This window comes from Heterocephalus glaber, unplaced genomic scaffold, assembly GCF_053883595.1.
Source record: "Heterocephalus glaber isolate CG9 unplaced genomic scaffold, H.glaber_assembly_v1.0 deba00001509, whole genome shotgun sequence".
Classification (NCBI taxonomy): Eukaryota; Metazoa; Chordata; class Mammalia; order Rodentia; family Bathyergidae; genus Heterocephalus; species Heterocephalus glaber.
The window spans coordinates 33,424,041-33,445,545 of NW_028258325.1; the positions used below are offsets into that span (position 1 = coordinate 33,424,041).

Genomic DNA, 21,505 nt, shown 5'->3' on the forward strand with positions numbered 1-21,505 from the left:
TCACTAAATTGCCCAGGCTGGCCCCAAACTTGTGATCCTTCTGCCTCAGCCTCCCAAGTAGGTGGAATTATAGGTGTGTGCCACCATGCCTATAACCATGCCATTTTGAACTTGATTTGCATTTCCTTGATGATTATTAATGCTGAACATCTTTAGGCTTCTTTGGAGCCCCATCAGCTGAAGTCCTCTGTCCACTTTAAATCAGGTGAGCGGCTCGAGGGCTGTTGAGGAAGTCTTCACATAATGTGCATGGACTTTGCATGGTGTGAATGGCTCGGTTTTAAACAGTCACAGAGACCTGGGTACTATGCATGAAACTGTATGTGTATATCATTTTTCCCCAGTCTTTAGTTCTCATCAGACTTATTTTCCACAATGAAAAACTGCCTTAATTTTTTGATTAGGTAAATAATGCTCATAGGGAAAAAAACTGAAAAGGATAAAATTATGTTTCCAAGCTCAGTGGCACTGTGCCTGCCTTGTAAGTACAAGGTCCTGAGTTCAATCCCTGGTACCAAAAAAACAAACAAAAAAAAGAGTAAAAGTTTTTTAAAATTATGTTTCCAGTTCTGTTGTTTGCCTATGGCTTTGTCATATTTTCTGTCATACAAAGACTGTCATTTTTGTATAGTTCAATATGTTTATCTTTTCTTTTATTCTTTTTTTTTTGTTTTGGTACCGGGGATCAAACTCAGGACCTTGCGCTTGCGAGGCAGGCGATGGAACCACTGAGCTAAATCCCCGGCCCTTGCTGATCTTTTCTTTTAGTTTCAGAGTTTTTCAGCCTAAGTGAGAAAGGAATATTCCTTCACCTTTTAGTAAAAGGCAGAAGATGAGTAGAAGAGAAACCAGAGTATGCCCTTCCCCTTCAGACTGAACATACAATAACCTAGATTTCTTTGTGTGATATCTTCTTTGTGTTTTTACATTTGAATTTTTTTTTTTTTGGTACTAGGGATGGAACTCAGGCCCTTGGGCTTGCCAGGCAGGCGGCGGAACCACTGAGCTAAATCCCTGGCCCTTACATTTGAATTTTGGATCTTCCTGGAATTTATTTTGTATTGGTATACACAGTGTTTATCGTCGCTTTTGTTGTGGTTGTTATTGTTGTTCTGTCTTACAAACAAGGTTCTGCTATGTGGCCCAGGCTGGCTTGGAACCCCTGGGCCAAGTGATTCCCCTGCCACTGCTTCCTACATCAGTGCGACTACAAGTGTGTACCACTGTGCCCCAATTTTGCATTGGTATAAAGTAGGGGTCTTTTTTCATTTCCCTCCCTCCCTCCTCCTTTCCTCTCTCTCACTCCCTCCTTCCCTCCTTCCCTTCCTTTTCTGTGTGTGTGTGTGTGTGTGTGTGTGTGTGTGTGTGTGTGTGCTGCAGATTGAACCCAGGGTGTCATGTTTGTGAAGCAAACATTTTACCACTGAGCTACATCCCCAGACCTTTAAATTTCCTTTTTTTCTAGTACTGGGGATCGAACCCAGAACCTTGGGCTTTTGAGGCAGGCAGCAGCACCACTGAGCTAAATCTCCAGCCCTCCTTTTTTTTTTTTTAATTAAAGCAAAACATTTATTGGTACATTTGAGATGCACATAATGATAACATTCACCATAAGAATTTGTACCTGTACATGACATATATTGCTTCTTTTTTTTTCCATTTCCCCCCTCCCTTTGACCCCGCTTCCCCTCCTTATATATAAAAAAGCTTTGTTTCCACTTTTCCCCTCTATTTTCTTTTCTTCTTGTCCTTTCTTTCCTTTCTCCTCCCCTCTCTCTTGTTCCCCTTCCATTTGAACACTTTTTCTTCCCATTTCCCAACATCCATTATACATTTTAGACTTTATTTCCACTTTCAGTTTCTCACACCAGAGAAACAATGTGGTATTTAAACATGTGTGTCCAATTTATTTTACTTAAGAGTATGTTCTCCAGTCGTATCCACTCAGCTATAAATGTCTGAAGCTCATCCTTCTTTATGGCAGAGTAGTACTCCCTTATATAAAAAAAGACACATCTTCTTTATCCACTTGTTAGTTGATGGGCATTTGGGCTGTTTTCAAGATTTAGCTATTATGAACTGTGCTGCTATAAACATGGGTGTGCAAATATCACTGTGGTATGATGCTTTTAATTCTTTCGGGAAGATACCAAGAAGGGGAGTAGCTGGGTCAAGTGGAACCTCCAGTTTTGGTTCTTTGAGGAATCTACACACTGATTGTACCAGTATACACTCCCACCAACAGTAGAGAAGGGTTCCTTTTTCCCCATAGCCCCTCCAGCATTTGTTATTGGTTGATTTTAAATTTCATTTTGAGATGGAGTCTTGCTGTTTCCCAGCTGGCTGCAGACTTGTGATCCTGTTGTCTCAGCCTCCAGTAGCTGGGATTATAGGTGTGCGCCACCACGCCTGGCTGGTAGCTATCTCATTTTTTATTGCAATAGTGTGTGTCTTACCATGGCATATTCACTTGCTGAGTTTGGCTCATCTTAAGCATATTTACATAGTTTCCTTCTATTCTTATTTTTCTGAGATATTTGATGTGGAGTGGCTAGTGAATTCTATCAAATAAGTTTTTAGCATTTACAGTGGTACCTCAGCTCATGAACTTAATTCTTTCCATGATTCTAGTTGCAAAGCAAATTGGATTAGAACCGAATCAAATTCAATGGTTAGGTTCAATGTTGACCTGATGGGGAAATTTTATTCAGTTATTGTCCAATTAGGTTTATGATCAGAATTGTAGACAGAATTAAGTTCTTGAACTGAAGTACCACTGTATTGCTACGATTATATTTTTCCTCTTTTAGTATATAGATGCAATAGATGTGTAATAGATTACTTGATAACAAACCATTCTTATATTTCTGCAATAAATCCTGTTAGGTTATAGAATATTGTTCTTTAACAATAAAATATTGTTAATATTTTAATTCTATTTTTTGCAACTATATTTATCAGTGAGTTTGGTTTATAGTTTTCTTTATGTTCTTGTCTTAGTCCATTTTGTGCTTCTATAACAAAATAGACTGGGTTATTTATTTTAGGGTGTTTTTTCTTCTTTTTTGAGACAGGGTCTCAGTAGGTAGTTCAGATTCGCCTTGAACTTGATACATTGCTCAGTCTGGCCTAGAACTTATGACCCTCCTGCCTCAGCCTCCTGAATGCCTTGATTCCAGGTGTGCATCACCACACCCAGCTGAGACTGGGTAATTTCTAAACAATAGAAGTTTATTTCTCACAATTCTGGAGGCCGGAAAGTGCCAGCAGGTTTGGGTACATAGTGAGTGTCTCTGGTTTCACCCTTTGGAGCAGGTGGAAGGCTATGTGGTGGAGAGCTGAACACCTAACTGATCTCCATGTGCAGCCTGTTTCAAAGGGACCTTAATCTCATTCACAAAGTAGGAGCAAAGTGACTTCTTAGGTCCCCCTTTACTACTACTCCATTGGCAACCCTTGAGCTTTGAAGGGGACACCATTTTCAAGTTTGGTATTAAAGTCTGATACGCTATCACATTTTTCCATGCTATAATTTTTTTTGTGGTGCTAGAGTTCGACCCCAGTGAGGGGTTTGTGCATGCTAGACAAGAGCTCTATCATTGAGCCATAGCCCTGGCCCCAGTGTGTGTTTCATAAAGTGGGTTAGTAGTTTCTTCTGCAAAGGTAAATAAGTTTGTTGTTGTCTTTTCTTTTAGAGCCCCAGCTGGGTAGCCATGCGGGTTTTTCTGGTGGGATTTTCTAATAGATTTCGAGTCACTTTTTCAATCTCTTCTACAGTAATTGACCTATACAGACTTACTTTTGTCAGCATCAATTTTACTTACTTGTTTTCTCATCAGGAAATCATTCCTTTCCTTGACATTTTCTAACTGTGGCTCTAGAACTGCATGAAGATGTCACTAATCATTTCCTCAATCTCTCCTGTATCTGCGGCTCTGACTCTTTTCTTACTCTTCTTTTTGTCACTTTCTGTTCCTCTGATATGTGCAAGGAGGGGGAAAGGGTTGGAGAGATATTCATTTCATTGATCTTTCTTTTTCTTTTTTAAATTTCCATTTAGACAGGGTCTAACTGGCTTCTGGGCAGGCCTCAAACTCATATCCTCCTGCCTCAGCCTCCTGACCAGAGGGGATTAGAGAAGTGTGTCACCACATTCTGCTTCATTGATCTTGTCAAAGAACCAGAATTTATTTATCTCTCCTTGATCTGTGATGCTGGGGCTAAGGTGCCTTCTACCAGTAAGTGACATCCCTAGCCTCTTCTCTGTTTTGTTTGTCTGTTTATTTTGTTTTTGTGATTCTGGAATTAAACACAGGGCCTCACCCAAGCCAGGCCAGGCTCTAATACTGAGCCAAATCCCCAGCTGCTATCTTTTCAAAAAATTTTAACTGGTTTCAGCTTTTATCTTAATTATCTTTTCCTTATTTCTTTGGTTGTTTTGTTTTCCTTTTTCTCATTTTTAAAGATAGATTCTTCATTCTTAGTTTTATTTTTATTCTTTGATGATGGTTAAGTCCACGGTAAACTTTTGTTCTTTATTTTCATAATAAATAAAGTTTACATGGTTTGGACTTATTTACGTAATTGATACCATTACATAATGTTCTTCATCTTGTTTGGTGCTTTCAATCTTAACTTTGTCTGATACTACTATTACCAGCCCCGATTTATTTTTCTGTGCATAGGCTTCTTTGATATTTTAAGCATGTTAATTATCATACACCTGAATTCATACTGCTGAATTTTACTTTTTAACCAATCTGGTAGTATTTTTTAAATGAGTACATTCAATTCATCAGATTTAGTATTCTATATTGATCAGTTTAATTTAGATTTTGGTTTATCTTATTCTCTCTTTTTTGGCAGTTTTGTAATTTTATTTCAAAGTTAGTTCTCATCCACATTCACTCTCTGGAGATTTTTGAATGAGGTACCAGGGATGTAGATTGACAACATACAGAGCTTGTTTGGTGAATCTTCATTCTCTTTACATTTTCTGGATCAACCCTACATGGACACAGTATGGGACATTGCTTATTCCTCTGGCCCTCACAGCTTCATTGAGCCTGGTATCAATTTGCACATCTGGAGCCCCATTTCTTTCTTGGATCTCCCTAAGTGCCTGAGGGGTGCGCTTCTTGAAGCCCACTCCATGGATGAGGTTGGGGTTTTTTTGTTGTTGTTTTTTTCCGCTACTAGAGATTGAACTCAGGACCCTGTGCTTGCCAGGTGGGCTCCAGCACCACTGAGCTAAATCCCCGGCCCAGTGCTTGTGAATATTGATGATGTGTCCTGCAGTCACCACCTCACTGATGGCCTAACAGCCCTTCTTGCCACCCTTTTTTTTGTGGGAGCCATTTTGCCTGGCCCAGGTTGGAAAGGAAGAGCACAAGGGATTGTGGGAGGGACTGGTTTACCTTATTCTATATTATTCAGTTGAATTTAGATTTTGGTTTCCTCTTCCTTTTGTCCTAGGTTTGTTCATTTCAACAAATTACTATACTTTTCACTTTTTCCTTTGTTAATATTTTTGTGTGTGTGTGGTACTGGAGATTGAACCCAGGCCTTCACAGGGAGCTACATCTCCAGCTCTTTTTTATTTTTTATTTTGAGACAAGGCCTCTCTAGGTTGTTCAGGTTGAGCTTGAACTTGTGATCCTCCTGCCTCAGCACTGCAGAGGACTGGAATTACAAGTGTATGCCACCACCCTAAGCTTCCCTTTGCTAATTTGAAGTATCTCTATTAAGTGTTATTTCTCTTTCTCTGCTTTCTTCTTTTTTTTAATGTGTGGATGTTTTTATTTTTTTATTTTTTTTAATTTTTAAATTTCTTTTTTCCCCATTAAGTTTATTGGTACATTTTAGGTATAAAGTACATTTACATACATCATTGGGATCTTGTACCTTTACATGACGCATCTTGGTTCTTATTTTTTTCCCCTTCCCCTGCCCTCCCTTCACCCCCTCCACCCTTCCCTATTTGCAAAGACTTTGTTTCCATTTTTTCCTTTTCTCATATTTTTTCTTTTCCTTTCTTTCCTTCCCCCTACCCCTCCCACTTCTCCTGCTCCTTTAGACCTTTACTTCCTATTACACAATATCAATTATACATTTTTAAATTACAATATCAAGACCTAGGATACATTACCACAGATTTTACAGAATTTAAAAGGATATAGAAAGCATATTTCAAAAATATGTTTTGAAATAAATTTGACAACTTCTAAGAAGTACCTTGGAAGACAAATTAATGAAACTAACTCTGGAGGAAATATCAAATTTGAATAGCACCTATTAAAGAAAGTATATTCCTAGCTTGAAAACCTACCTATATGACAACAACAGGCTCATATACATTTTAACTGATAAATTATATTGAACATTTAAAGCAGAAAAAAAAAAAGGAACACTTCTCCCCTCATTTTAGGAAATCAACATTGTGCTAATCCTAAAACTGGATAAAGATAATAGAAGAAAAAAGTATGAACATAAATAGATATTTGTTTAACAAAACAAGCTATTAGAAGTCAGATCTAGCAGGATGTAGAAAGTGGTTTTGTTATAGGGCTGGCAGTGTTGGTTCAGCATTGGAAGGAAGATCCACCCCCAAAAGTCATCATTTTAACAGAGGAAAGGAAAAAGCCATATGATTCTGTCACTAGTTGGAGAAAAAGTATTGAACTAAATTCTACAGCTATTCATGGTACAAGCTATCAGGAGACTAGAAGTAGAACAGAACCTTCTTAACAGATTAAAGACATGAACTCCATACTTCCAGTGAGAATGCCTTATATGAATGGAGAAGATACAATGCTTTCTCCTTAAGGTGGGGAACAAGGGCAGATATACTTACTCTTTATCTGTCCATTAAACTTTGAAACCTAGGCCCCACCAAAACAGTCTGGCAATAAAATGACACAATTAGGATAGGATTGGCAAGGCAGAAGCAAAATCTTTATATGTAGATGAAATGATCCTCTTCAGAGAAAATACTAAGAAATCTCTAGGAGCCCCTAGAACTTGTATTTGAATTTAGCAGGATTAGGAAACACAAAGTATATATAAAAATTCAGGTCTGTGTATACTTGCTATAAATGAAGGATTGGATATTGAAATTTAAAAGTTATGTAGGAGTACAAAGGACCTAGAAAAGTTAAAAAAAAAAGTGTTGGAAGACATTTAGTACCTAATTTTAAGGCTTCTTCTAAAGCTACAGTAATCAAGGCAGTGTTAGTGTAAGGAAAGACATACAGATCACTGGAATAAAACAGAGAGTCTAGAAATAGAACCACACATACATGGTCCACTGAGTTTTGAAAGATTATTTAACATTAGCATTTTATGCAATATAAACTCAACTCAAAAGCCGAGGAAAAGATAGTGTTTTCAGCAAATGGCACTAGGACACCTGGTATCCGTATATAAAAAATTAACCTCAACCTTTTATTTCCATACATAAAAATAACTTGAAAGGATCTACAGACCTAAATATGAAAGCTTAAAAGTATAAAACTTTAAGAAGAAATTATAAGGGAAAATGTTTATGAATTTAGGGCAGGCAAGAACTTCCTAGGATACAAAAAACATGATGTATAAAAGAAAAAATTTGATAAATGAGATTATGAAATTTAGAACTTTAAATGACATCATTAAAATGAAAAGTAGTCCTTAAACAGACCATATTTACAATGCATATAAACCATGACCAGAATATATAAAGAACTCTTACAGCTCATTAATAGACAACCCAATTAAAAAGTAAACACAAGAAGATGATAAATAGCCAGTATAGCACAAGGAAAGGTGTGCAACACTAGAATCAGAAAAATACCAGTCATGAACAATAACAAGATTGAATTATATACTCATTAGGTTGATGAAGTTAAAAGTTTTAAAAGCCTTGTCATGACTTTTTCTTTTTGTTGGATTCTTCCTCTTTGTGTTTAATTTGTCACGCCCAACAGATTCATTCTGCTGGGCTTCCTGGGGTTGTGATCCTCACTGTTTTTTCCTAGGATATTGTCTATAATTTTTTTGCATGCTGGTTTGGTATTCATGAAGTTCCTGAGGTGCTCTTTATCATGAAAGTATCTTATTTCTCCATCAATTTTGAAAGATAGTTTTGCAGGGTACATCAATCTGGGTTGGAGGCTGTTTTCCTTTAGGGCTTGAAATACATCACTCCAAGCTCTTCTTGCCTTGAGGATTTGCATTGAGAAGTCTGCTGTGATCTGATGGGCTTTCCTTTGTATATGATTTGTTTCTTTTCTCTCACTGCTTGTAGAACTTTGTTCTTCTGTTGGGTTTCTGGAATCCTAACTATTATATGCCTATGTGTAGATTTTTTTTGATCAAGGCTAGTTGGAGTCCTATATGCCTCACTTATCTGTATGTCAAGTTCTTTTCCCCTGCTTGGGAAGTTTTCTGCCAGCACTTCTGTGAACAGCTTTTTTATGTCATCTGCACTCTCTTCTGTTTCTTCATTGACTCTAATCAGTCTTATGTTATTCTTCTTCACATTGTCTAGCAGCTGCTGGATTGATTTCTCATGGTCCCTTACAATTTTAAAGCAATTTTTCTTTTCCTGGTCACTATTTGCAATCGTATCTTCTATATCTGAAATTCTGTCCTCACATTGGTTCATTCTGCTGTGTAGACTTTCAATGGAATTTTTAATCTCCTGGAAATCTGTTTGCATCTGTTTTATGGATTCCATTTGTTTCCTATGTTGGGATTCCATCATGTCCCTCAGCTCCTCTATTTTTTTATCTGTATCCTCTCTAGATTTATTAATCATGTCTTGCACTATGGGCACAATCTTTGCTGTTATCTGAGAATTATTTCTGATTTCATTTTTTTGAGATCCTCTTTTGTTGCCAGTTCAGGGAGTCCAGGTGGTTGAGTATCAGATTGTTCCATCTCGTTTCCCTTTGGGGTTGCTGTAGGTGATCTGGAAGTCTGTTTTTGAGGCTTGTTTACATGTCTTCTCATTTATGGGGGGTGGGGAGGAGGGATGCTTCTGGCACCCGTGTGGCTCACCTTCTCTGCCCTAGGAGAGTGGAATGGCGGTGGGGGAGCCTCTTCCTGGCCAATGGGATTGGCTCACCTTCTCTGCCCTAGGAGCATGGAATGGCGGCAGGGGAGCCTCTTCCTGGCCCACGGGATTTGCTCACCTTCTCTGCCTTAGTAGTGTGGAATGGCGGTGGGGGAGCTTCTTCCTGGCTGAAGGGATTGGCTCACCTTCTCTGCCCTAGGAGCATGGAATGGTGGCAGGGGAGCCTCTTCCTAGCCCATGGGATTGGCTCACCCTCTCTGCCCTGGGAACGTAGAATGGCGGTGGGGGAGCCTCTTCCTGGCTGCTGGGATTGGCTCACCTTCTCTGCCCTAGGAGTGTGGAATGGTGGCGGGGGAGCCCTTCCTGGCCGCTGGGATTGGCTCACCTTCTCTGCCCTAGGAGCATGGAATGGTGGCAGGGGAGCCTCTTCCTGGCTGATGGGATTGGCTCACCTTCTCTCTCTCTGCTTTATATATCAGCAAGATACCTTTAGTATTATCAAAAAATGTCCCTGAGAGGCAGTGTTTTCCCCACCACATGTTCTAAACCCAGGTCTACTGTTTCCAACTCCACTCCAAGCACAGACTCCTGTTCTCCCCTTCACAATGGGGTATCCGGGACTCTTCCTCCCCATCTTCCACAGATGCAAGAGCCAGGTCAGCCTCATTTTCTAATCTTCTATACAAGGTAATTAATAGGCCTAACCTCACCCATTTCCTGAAGTGACTGTAGTCTACAAAGAGCAAGCTTCTGTGACATGGAACACCACCAGCAGGGACAGGACTTGCACATGGGGTCTCAGTGGACAGTCATCAGCAAAGTGTCGCAACAGTCTCTGTGTTTCTGTCCCATGAACTAGAAGGATTCCAGCTGGGTGATTAGATCAGATCACCACTACCAGAGGCTGACTTCTCTCAGCTAAGGACATTTGTTAAACAGCAAAGGCATTTAATGGGTGATATCCTAAGCCAGCAGAATCTACTAACAACCTTGGGACACTAAATGTCCTGCTGAAGAGGAAAGTTCTGATGGGAAGGGACAGTTTTGGAGTTTTGCTTGTTGTTGTTGTTGTTTTGCTTAAATTCTTTTATTGGTGCATTTTATGTATACAATACATTTACATTTATCATTGGAAACTTGTACCTTTACATGATGTATCTTGGTTCTTATTTTTTCCCCATTCTCTGTTGACCCTTCCCTATTTACAAAGACTTGTTTCCATTTCTTTCTTGTCTCATGATGTTTTTTGTTTTTTTGAGACAGGAACTCACTTTGCAGTGCAGGCTTGCCTTGAGCTCACTATGCAGCCCAGGCTGGCCTCAGACTCTCATCAATCCTCCTGCCTCGGCCTCCTGAGTGCTGGGATCACTGGTATGCATCACTACACCTGGAAGGAAGCAACAGTTTTGAAACATGGAAAACTAAATAGCTCTAAAGAAGGTGTCTGAGAGGATGAGTTTCAATCAAGACTACGAGGGGGGCCAGGGATTTAGCTCAGTGGCACCATGTCTGCCACTCAGTGGGAGATTTAGCTCAGTGGCACCATGTCTTGAATGCACAAGGTCCTGAGTTCAATCGCCAGTACAAAAACAAAAAGACTGTGAGGGAGTAGAAAGTACCTAAAGAAATAGAATATAAAAGAAGAATCAAGGAAATCTGGGCTTTTTCATGGGTGTTGCCTCCTACCCCTGACGGTTGAGAAGTTTGTGGTGTTACCTGGTCTCACACCATGACGAAGACGCTCTTCAGTGCTCTCCAGCAGAAATACAATGAGAGCCACAAGTGTTGTAATTAAATTCTCTAAAAAATAAAAAAAGCAAAGAGAAATATATAATAAATATTACCTATATACTGTAGTTTAACATGGCCACAATATTATTTCAGCATGTCATCAACATAAAGATTATCAATGAGGTCTTTTGCATTCTTGTTTCCTTACCAAGTTCTGGCAATCTAGCCTGTGTTTCACACATGTAACACATGTCAGTTTGAACTGGTCACTGAGCATTTATGTGGTCAGTCACCACATCTGGCCAGTGGCCAGCTGATCAGATAGCTCAGCTCCATGGTGAGGATGGCAAATCCAGCATGACGCTGAGCTCTGCCGCCCCTCGTTTCCTGCGGAAATTACTGGGCTGCCCAGGCAGCCACAGTGCCCTTTCTTAGTTCTGGTGTGGTTAGTCTCATACTAGAGATTGTACAGTCTCTCTGTCAATGCTGACACCCAGGCAGAAGCTCAACCGTCACAGAAGGTCAGCTTTGGAGGGCAGAGGTTTGGTCTACTATAGGCTGGACCAAGAACAGGTACCAGTTGTGAACCAAAACCTCCAAGTCTGTGTGCTCCAATAGGCTTCTCCTGTTTTTAAGTTGATTCCCTTAGATACTTCATTATGGTAACAAAAAGCTGAGTAACAACTGGAGCATTTTGCTCACTCCCATATCCCTGCATCTACAGCAGTGCCTGGAACATAAAGGACATTTAATAGCCTTATTCAGATAGAGTGGTAGAGTTAGTGGGCACTGCTCATCTCTAACAAATTACAATTGCCTTAGAATAATTTTAAATCAAACTTAAATGTTATAAGGAGGGCATTTTCAAGATTGTAAATTAAAAGAATATTCCATTTTGAAAATTTTCTTTTCTTTTCTTTTTTTGGTTTTGTTGAGACAGGCTCTCACTATGTAGTTCAGGCAGGCCCTGAACTCACTGTGTAGCCCAGGCAGATCCTTCTGCCTCAGCCTCCCTAGAGCTGGGATTACAGGCATGGGCCACCACAACTGGCTCTTAAAAGAATATTCTAAATCAGTTTTAAAATTGAAAAGAGCCAATTTCTGTCTCTTTTTACACTCATGGTATTTCTATTGAACGAGAATTCTAACCCTTAAAAGGTTTCCTTGTAGGCATTACACCATAAAAAACCAAAGAAAATTGGCCCATAGCTATGTTTGTTACAATCCTATAAATCATATTATTTGCTGAGTATGTTATGTAGTACTATATAATAAAATCTAAACATGTTGCAGCGTTCTCTATAATTTTGTTTGTTTGTTTGTTTCAGACAGGGTCTTGCTACGTAGTTCAGGCTGGCCTTGAACTCACTATGGAACCCAGGCTGGCTTTGACCTCAAAGCAATCCTCCTGCCTCAGCCTTCTGAGTGCTGGGATTACAGGCATGTTCCACCATGCCCAGAAATTCTCTGTAATTTCAGTCTATTCCTAAGCAAGTTTCCATAAGAAATATGAGGTCAAATGAGTAGGCTTATGCACAGCAATTGACTTCAACACTTCAGGCTTCAGTCACTGCATTTTTAGGGTTTAAAAAAAGGTTCTCAAGAATTTTAATAATTATTATCATTGTCATGATTATTATAATAACTATTTATTGTGTGCTTATAATGATCTAAGAACAATGCTAAGTTTCACATACATTATCACATTAAAGCTTTTAGAATAATGTTAATAGACATTTGCTTAAAGTCATCCAGCTAGTATAAAAATAACTAGCCTTAGAATCCTGGTCTGCCTGACTTTCAAGTCTGGAATCTTGTCCATCCACCATCCTCATTTGTGTAGATGAGCATATAGTCCAACTCAAAAATTTGGTTGTCCCAGGTCACACAGCTAATAAATGACAGGACCAGAAATCCTGGGGCCATATTCTCTCCTTTATAAAACATAGTTTATGCATAAGCAAAACACAAGACATGTAATTTATTTAAGGTTTTTTAAATTATTAATTAAATTAATTTTTCTTTTTGTAACAGGGATCAAACTCAGGTCCCTACGCTTGTGCAGCAGGTGATGAAATCACTGAGCTAAATCCCCGGCCCAAACTTATTTATTTTTGTGGTGGTGGGAATCAGACCCAGGGCCTTGCACATACTAATACTGTGCTTTTATCACTGGGCTATATTCCTAGGCCAAAATAGACATATTTTTTAATCACTGAAATTAACTCTGATCTCCACAGAAAGAGAAAACTAGTGACTATTTATTTTTATTCTATTTAGCCATCAATGGCAAACTATTCAGCAGCCAGGATGGCAATTAGGAAAGGAGACCTGAGGCACTAAGCAGGGGACCTAATCATTCATCCTGGTCCCCAACTAAGCCAATGAAGAGAAGCATTAGGTGTGACAGTGGTTAGTGATTAACTGTTACTATGGCAGAGGCCCTGTAGTGTTGCTCCCAGAAGAGCCTAGAGAGCTTTGGTTGGAGCTAAGAAGCATGAAGGACAGGTTAAAAGGAAGAGAGCTGTTCTGGGCTTTTCTAGTGGTAGAAAATGTCTCCCCAGCTCCTCCAGAGGGCTCCTCCTCCCTTCTCTCCGTACCTGGGAGTCTCCAGCATCTGGCTGGCTGGGGACCAAGGCCCCAGAGTGTCCCAGCCCTGGGCATTTTCAAGCTGACCTGAGCATTCTGCTCTGGAGAGCAGCAGGTGTCCTGCCAATCTCCTAAGCCCCAACAGAACTTAGAACAATGGCCTGCTCAGTCCTGGCTGCTGTCCCCAAGGCCATTCCCTTGCATTTAAGTCTCTTTTGATTGAAGTCAGTTGAATGCTGTCTTATCCGCATTAATGGGTTTGGGCTACTTGTGGCTACAATGAAGTTTTTATGCCACACAAGCATAGAAAGCTCATTTCATTTCCTAGGTCTCACCATTCCAGTAGGTTTGTGACCTTGAAGTTTGCAATTAATTTTTGGTCAGCAAATGAGGAGAGAAAAGGAAAACTAGACACTCTCAGTGAAATATGAACTGTGTGACATGGAAAGTCTGGGGCAGGACACACGGTGACTAATAATCAATCATTAGAGGTGTGTTCATAAGTCTTAGAACAAACAGCTGTAACTGTTCCTGTAACTCCCCTTGCTGGCCACTGCGAAGAGTGACAGGAGAAAGAAAGCTGCATACTTCCTACTCCCACTCATATCTCCTTCTCTTACCTCATGTTCAAATATTTCAAGGTTAGAAAAAACAAAATACGGTGGTGGGTGGGGAGGCAAGAGCAGATGGAACCCAGGCCTACCAGGTTGGGCTCGATTCCCAGCGCTGCAAATGTTAGAAATAAAAATAAAATAAATCCGATAGCTTTGTTTTCTCTAGTTTCAGGGAGGGTCAACTATTCAAGTGGGAAATGCAGTAAGACCCTTATTAGGAGGAAGAAACATGCTCTTTCTGGTGTGCACCTCCCATGCCAGTCACCTGAACGTGCCTCATAAATGGACATAGAAGTCACAGGGACAGGACTGGCATCCAGCGTCAGGGAGGCTACGTGTACGAACCTGTGACACCCAGCTAACGGAGTTATATTCGTTGACTCTAGTACTAATTGTGATGATTGCAAATGCAAGAATGCCATCAATCCTATTACTCACTGATATGACATTTTTAATTCACAAACAAAATTCCAGTTATGGGCACATATGGAGAAATTAAAACATGGGCATGCCACTTGTCACTTAGGCAACCAAAAAGTGGCATGGTGATAAGTCCAGCAGCAACACACATTCTGAGAGCTGTACTCGTGAGGGTGCTTGGGGAGAGGGATGAAGGTGTCAGCTCTAAAAACCAACTGTCATTTGAAATTAAAGTGATGGTTCCCCTGCTGTCGAGGCTCATATTTAAACAGCAGATTTACGCTTTCTTGCAGTTCTGCCATCAACAGTCCCATCCCTAGGTCAGCTTCTAATCAAGTGGCATGAACAAAATCTGTATAATCTAAACATGAGTCTTCTCCCACCGGCTAAACTATTCAGAGAAGAAAAGCCTCTGAAAGCCACTTGGAGGTTTCACATGAAGTCTCTGAAGTTCTCCCTGTGCTACTTAGCACTTTTATGCTCTTCTAATAATGTGCAAGGCAATATCCTCAGGACAGTTACATTTCCTACTGATGAGGAAAAGTGGCCCTGTCTACTGCAGGATGCCCATGCCTGTCCACTGGATGTCCCTCAGTTAGGCGGGCAGGGCAGACCTTGCCCACTAAGATGCTGAAGACCTGCCTGTCTCTCCTTCGGCTCATGTACCCTGTGTCAACAGTAATGATTCTAGATCCTTCTGAGGATATGGGATGCTGCAACCAGTAAAGCATGACATCTAAAGGAAGGACGATGCTCCTCTGGCTTTTGAGAGTCAAATCGAGCTGGAGCTTGTAGAAGATGTGTAAGACAAGGGCTTTGTCTCTGAAGGCCACATTCTAAAAGGAGTGCTGCCACATGGGAGTTGCCAAATTGTAGAGATGAAACCAGGACAGCACAGAGACACAAAGCCTGGGGCACTGTCCCCTTGCATATCACCAGCTCCTGTCTTCACCTCTTGCCCTTTATAGTTCAGGCTCTGCAGCCGATCACTGCAGCTGCCTCTTGCAAGCAGCCTTTGTCACTCTTACCCCATCTCATCCCTCCATCACAGTTGCCAGGCAAAAGCTTGGTGCTGGGTCAAAGCACCTGTCCAAGTCTCTGCTGGGCTTGTAGAACTCACACGCCTGCAGACATGGATTCCACCAGCGTCATAGGCTCCCAATTTTGATTGGTTCCTGAAAATAATGTAGTGGTCATCTTATACTTTCCCAGGCAGCTCTGTCTCTCTGTGTGCTCTGTTTCACAGATTTCAGCTGCTTCACATCCCTCAGACCTCAGGCATCAGGTTTCGACCTGCCTGTCTAAATATACAGGGCTGTTCACACAGATGCCCCCTCATGTCCTTCCTGCTCAGGGGGCTGGTGCTCTAGGGTCAGAATACAGGGAAATGCGGTGTGTGTTTGCTAAATAGTCTCACTGTGGCTAATAATTCCAGCTATTAATGTGATGTTAGCCAGTTTGTAAATTCCTGAAATATAACTGGGGCTCCTGTGAGCTAGGAGGATCTCACTGCAGCACCCAAGGCAGGAAGCCCAGGAGTGTGAACTCATCTACAGGGGGTGGGAAGAGCGCGCTGTTGTTCTTGTCCTTCTACACTGTCATGTTCTGTCCACTGACCCCCTTTCTCCTGTATCTTCAACTTCCCTCTCTTCCTTGGTGACTTCCTTTTCTCATCAGCACTTAGGCATTAGCACTTAGGTTAACTCTGTCCAACTTTTCTTCTTCTTCCTCTTCCTCCTCCTCATTGTCCTCCTCCTCTTCTTCTTCCTCCTTCTTCCTCTTCTTCTTTGCTTTCTCCTTTTCCTCTTTCTTCTTCTTTTTTTAAGTACTAGGGATTAAACCCAGGGCCCTTGCACTGAGCTATACCCCCAGGTCTTTTTATTTTTTCTTTTAAGACAGGGTCTTGTTAAGTTGCTGTGTTATCCATGCTGGGCTCTAACTTGTGATTCTCCTGCCACAGCCTTCCAGAGTGTTGGGGTTATAGGTGTCTACCACCAAGCCCATCTGAGACTCATTTGTTTTAAGCAGAAAAATAATTTATTCCAAAAGATAGCAGATGTAAGAAATTCATCCTGAAACTATAGTTTGGTGCAAATCCACTGGGACAGATCTTTCTGAGCACAATCTCATACTGACTGCCCCACTGGAGTCTTATTTGTCTTGCAGCAGTTTTTCAACACATTTTTGATTCCTGTGTTGTGAGCTGGCAGGAGCTATCTTCCAATCCACAGATGCCATTGTGAGAGTAACAGAGTTCTGAGGGAAAAGGTGCCGTTCTGAGGGAGAAGAGTGCATATACATTCTGTAGAGTCAGCACAGCTTAAATTAGGTAGGCACATCTTTCATCAAAGTGTAAAAAAGATGAAGGAAAAAAAAGCTGTATTATACAAAAAGATCTTCAAAGATGGTGTGAACTTAGTTTAAGGCAGCTGATGTCCAAAATAGACAAGTCAAAGAAGGTGGTCTGGGTTTGGAAGTGCTTTTGCATCGAGAAGGAATTTTCTTCATGACCTCAATGACTGGGCATCATCAAGCATGTCTTCTTTCTCAAGGCCAATGACATCTCAGATACAGGTGGTTTCATTTTTTAACTGTGGTCCAAAGAGAGGGTTGAGTTGGACCAGAATTGCAATCAACCAAAAGAGGGCAGCAAATTGAACAGGTCACCAACATAGTGATGATAACTCCCCAGTTGAGACCTTTAGGAATGATGCCGGGCATGACAAAGCTGACAAAGCCCCAGAACACACTCATCACAATCAAAGGCACCATAAGGCCATGACACGCCATGATGGCCACTGGAGCTGCCAGCCCCTGCCGAGCAGCCTCACTTTTTAGACTCATTTTTTTGGTACTGAGGATCGAATTCAGGTCCTTGCACTTGCGAGGCAGGCAGCAGAACCACTGAGCTAAATCCCTGGCCCTAGACTCATTTTTTAAATAGAATTTTTTACACTGCCTCATCTTCAGGCTACTTGTCCACTTAGTGAAATCTAGGTTTCCATGGAAATTTCTAAGTTACAAACAACTTCCTTATTACTGAATTCAAAAGAAATTTTCGGTTTCTGTCCTATTGACCTCTCTCTCCTCAGCATTAGACACATTCGCCACTTGTTCCTTTCCTTAGCTCTTGTGACACAGTGATCCCAGGACTCTGCTCCTTCCTCTCAGCCACACCTCTGTCTGCTTTTCAGGCTCCACACTTCTGTGGGCTTCATACTTGTTTCTGCTGGATCCCAAGATTCCATCTCTTCTCAAACACAGCCCAGAAAATGACGAACTGTGGTAACTATTAATTTTTTCTTTCCTGGTACCAGGAATCAAACTCAGGACTCCGGGCTTGCCAAGCAGGCACAGGGCCACTGAGCTACATCCCAGCCCATGACTATTAATTTGCCACCTTTAATGGTATGAACTATATTTGTGTTTATATAACAAAATCTGTAATGAACCAGAAAATTGTACACAGTATATATGCCCTCGATGTGGTGATTTTACCTTCAGGGGAGAAAATTTAAAAGGGGTTAGAGGGAAAAAATAGAGAGAAGAAGAAAAAAGAAGAAGAAAAAAGAAGAAGAAGAAGAAGAAGAAGAGGAAGAGGAAGAAGGAGAAGGGAGGAGGAGGTGAAAGGAGGAGGAGGAGGAGGAGAAATTAGACACAAGGCTGAAGAACAAAGGAAGATAACATGAACTTTGGGAAACTGATGAAGACAGGAGAGAAAGAGAAAAGGAAGAAATAAAAACAACAACAGAACAGAACAACAGTAACTAAAAATCCAGAAATAATATTCACATTCATATAAAAACAAGAATAAACCAATCAAGAAAAAACAAAACAAAACAAAAACAGAAACAAAAAAAGAAGAGAAAAATGTCCACCTCAAAGCATATCTCTGCCTTGGTAGAGGCATTGGTAGACAGAGTGGGGAGACAGAGCCCAGATCTGTGTTGATTAATCCCAGCAAGCCAGGGTAGTTGATAATCTCAGCAAGCCCACACCTTTAGTTCCACTGAAATTCAGACTGTTTTCTGGCTGTGAGGCTGGAACCTGATTTGTTCCGCCTGCAACACTCTGTGTGCCTCCGGCTGGGTTCAACTGGGCTCCTTGACCTCCAGCCAACTTGAACTTGGTTCCACCCCACCTTGACACTGGGAGTCACTAGATGGAGCTAGCCCATAGTTACTCTGAGTTCTGAGCTCAGTTGGCCCCTCTCTTGGGGCCTCTCCTTCGGATGTCTGAACCCGAATAACTCACCAACCACTGCAGTCGGCTGTGTCCACTGCTGTATTCCACTGGTGCATTTCTCCATGGAGGCTTCTGGGGTCACCGATATTCACTGTGCATCTGCATGTTTGAGCCACCCCTCCCACGCAGTGAGTCAGGTCTCGGGTAGAAAGTGCTGCTTGCCACCTCTTTCTTCTTCTTGTTCTTGTTGTTGTTCTTCTCCTTCTCTCTTTATTCTCCCTGTGGGCTTCAATTCTCACTTCCGATCCTTACTGCCTCCTGGGGACCCACTTCCCTCCTTCTTCTTTTCCTCATGTTGCTATATTCCAATGTCTGGACACCAAATCTTGGAGAGGCTGTTTCTCTGCTGTTCACCACTCCATCATCTTCCCAGAAGTCTCTATTATCTCCCCATCTGACTTCTTCCAGGATCTCACCTCCTACTATGGCTTCAATTTCCATTTTCAGGTTGATTTCTGTGTTAGCTCTCTGTCACTATAACAAATACCTGAGCTAAACAATTTCAGAGAAGGATAGGTTTGTTTTGCCTCATGGTTTCAGAGGCTTCCATACTTGATTGCTTGGCCTGTGGTAACCAGTACATCATGGCCAGAGTACACGGTGGATGGAGAAGGCCTGCTCATCTCATGGAGGTAGGACAACAGAAAGGGACAGGAATGGGCCAGGGTCCCCAAATCCTCTTCAAGAGTGTACCCCAATGACTTAATTCCCTCCAACCAGCTCTCACCTCTTAAAGGTTCCATGACCATCCCATCACGCTATAGGATGGGGACCAGGCCTTAGTGGGATATTTCAGGTGTAAACTATAGCAATGACTCACGGGTCTATGGCCCTAGGCCAACCCTTCTCTAGAGCTTAGACATGTAGCACTCACCTCACAATCCTATTCATTTAGATAGGTTCAGAGGCAGCTCAAGCCTATTGTTTCTAGAATTGAAATCTTTCCAGATCTCTTCTCCTTCTGTAAAAGAAGACAGTGAATGGCCCCAGATATCTCATGCCACAAACTTGGAATAACCCTTGATTCCTTCTCTGATGTCTCATTCCAATTGCTTAGCTAGTTCTGATTCCACCTCCAACATACCTTTCCTCTGTCTGCCTCTCCCTGCAGGATTGCCACCACCCTGGTTGCAGGCCTTTCTCTCACCAGGATTATACTCTGTGTTTCCTAACCAATCTCCCCGCCTCACCTCGCCAGCATCCATTCTCCATTCTGCAGCAGTGCTCAGAAACTAAAGCAGATCATGGGCTTCCTCCTCTAAACCTCTTTATGGCGGTGCATTGTTTTATCACACATGTGACCTGACCCCTCATCCTGCTCTTCCTGCTTCCCACCCTGGTCCCATTGACCTAACTTTTCCCAGTTCCCTAAGTACACTGGGCACTGTTGCATCTCTGGGCCTTTGAATATACTGTTTACTTTGCCAGCATCTCAGAGCTAATGTCCTGCAGCTCCCAGCCCTCTTTCTCTGACTTACTCATTGTTAGAAGTCACTTCTCACATAGGTGCTGCTGACTCAGCTCCTCTTTGCTCATTGCATTTATCAAGCTGAACTGCAATGATTATTTTAGCTGTCAGTCTCCCGCAGAGACATTAACCTCCCCCGAAGACAGCAGTCGGGTGTGTTCTCTTCACCTTGATTTTAAATCAGCAAATCCAATCCATTAACAATCACCCTCCCCATTCTGCCCCCTCTACCTCCTGGCAACCACTAATCCACTTTTTGTCTCTGAGGAATTCAAACATACTCAGCAGCTGACAATGGGAAATACTGAGCCTGGATCTACTACTAACTTTTAAAATAAAAATATTCAGTAACTAACTGTTGTAGTCAGGATTTTGGCAAGAGAATACATTTACTAGAAAACACATCATTTATAGGATTATTTTATGATCATTATCCAAAAATTCAAATGCAAAGGAGTCCAAGAGAGATTAACTGCACACTAGAGGTCCAAAGAATCCAACTGAGGGCCTGGATTCCAGCAATTTCCCACACAAGTCCAGCTAAAGACTTAGAGTCCAAGCAATGTCTCGTGCTTGTCCATATTGAGGATGAGCACTTGGAAGGCCCAAAGGCCAGTGGTGGAAGCCAGAAAACCTATATCCGGTGAGATGAAGGATTTGTGCCGCCAATTGGAGCCAGGAAGTGATGCTCATGGTAAAGATCAGAATTCCCCCCATGAGAACAGCAGCCATTTTCAGTGACAGCAAGGCCCTAAGGTCCTACAACGATGAAAACAGACTAGTTTGCATCAGGGAAACCATCCTCAGCAAGCTTCTCCTAGAAAATCATTAGTCCTCGATCTTCCCCTCTAGTTCTCTTTTTATGGCTATTGGTAACAATCCTCAGGTGGATCCTCCACGCCCAACCACCCTGATTCAGTTCAACTGAGCATTACAAGTTGACCATTAGTTAATCCACTACACTAACGCAAGGCAAATTATTATTATTATTATTATTATTATTATTTTATTCTTAAGTTCTTTTATTGGTACATTTTAGGTATTCAATACATTTACATTTGTCATTGGATGCTTGTACCTGTACATGATGTATCTTGGTTCTCATTTTTTCCCCATTACCTGTGCGCCCTTCACTCCCTCCACCCTTCCCTATTTACATAGACTTCATTTCCTTTTTTTTTTCTTTTCTCATAATTTTTCTGTTCCCTTCTTTCCTTTCCCCTTCCCCTCCCATCACCCCTACCCCTTTGGGCTTTTCTTCCTATTTCAAATTATCAATTATTCATTTTAATCATTTTAAGCCTTATTTACACTTTCAGTTTCTCACACTAGAGAAACTATTCGGTATTTACACATGTGTATCCTACTTATTTCACTTAAGAG

The 21,505-nt window shown here is 41.4% G+C and overlaps 1 long non-coding RNA gene and 1 pseudogene across 1 annotated transcript in view; both read right to left on the bottom strand.

The window, feature by feature from the left end:
- Positions 1-546: 546 nt before the first annotated feature.
- LOC147825118 (uncharacterized) overlaps positions 547-21,505 on the bottom strand; it is a 45,844-nt gene continuing 24,885 nt past the window's right edge. The window contains exons 2-3 of the long non-coding RNA XR_015441408.1: positions 10,772-10,855; positions 547-10,442 (exon numbers count right to left, since the gene is read on the bottom strand). This is a non-coding gene — a long non-coding RNA (uncharacterized LOC147825118). The remainder of the gene's footprint in view (positions 10,443-10,771; positions 10,856-21,505) is intronic.
- LOC147825119 (V-type proton ATPase subunit e 1 pseudogene) lies at positions 14,101-21,348 on the bottom strand (annotated as a pseudogene).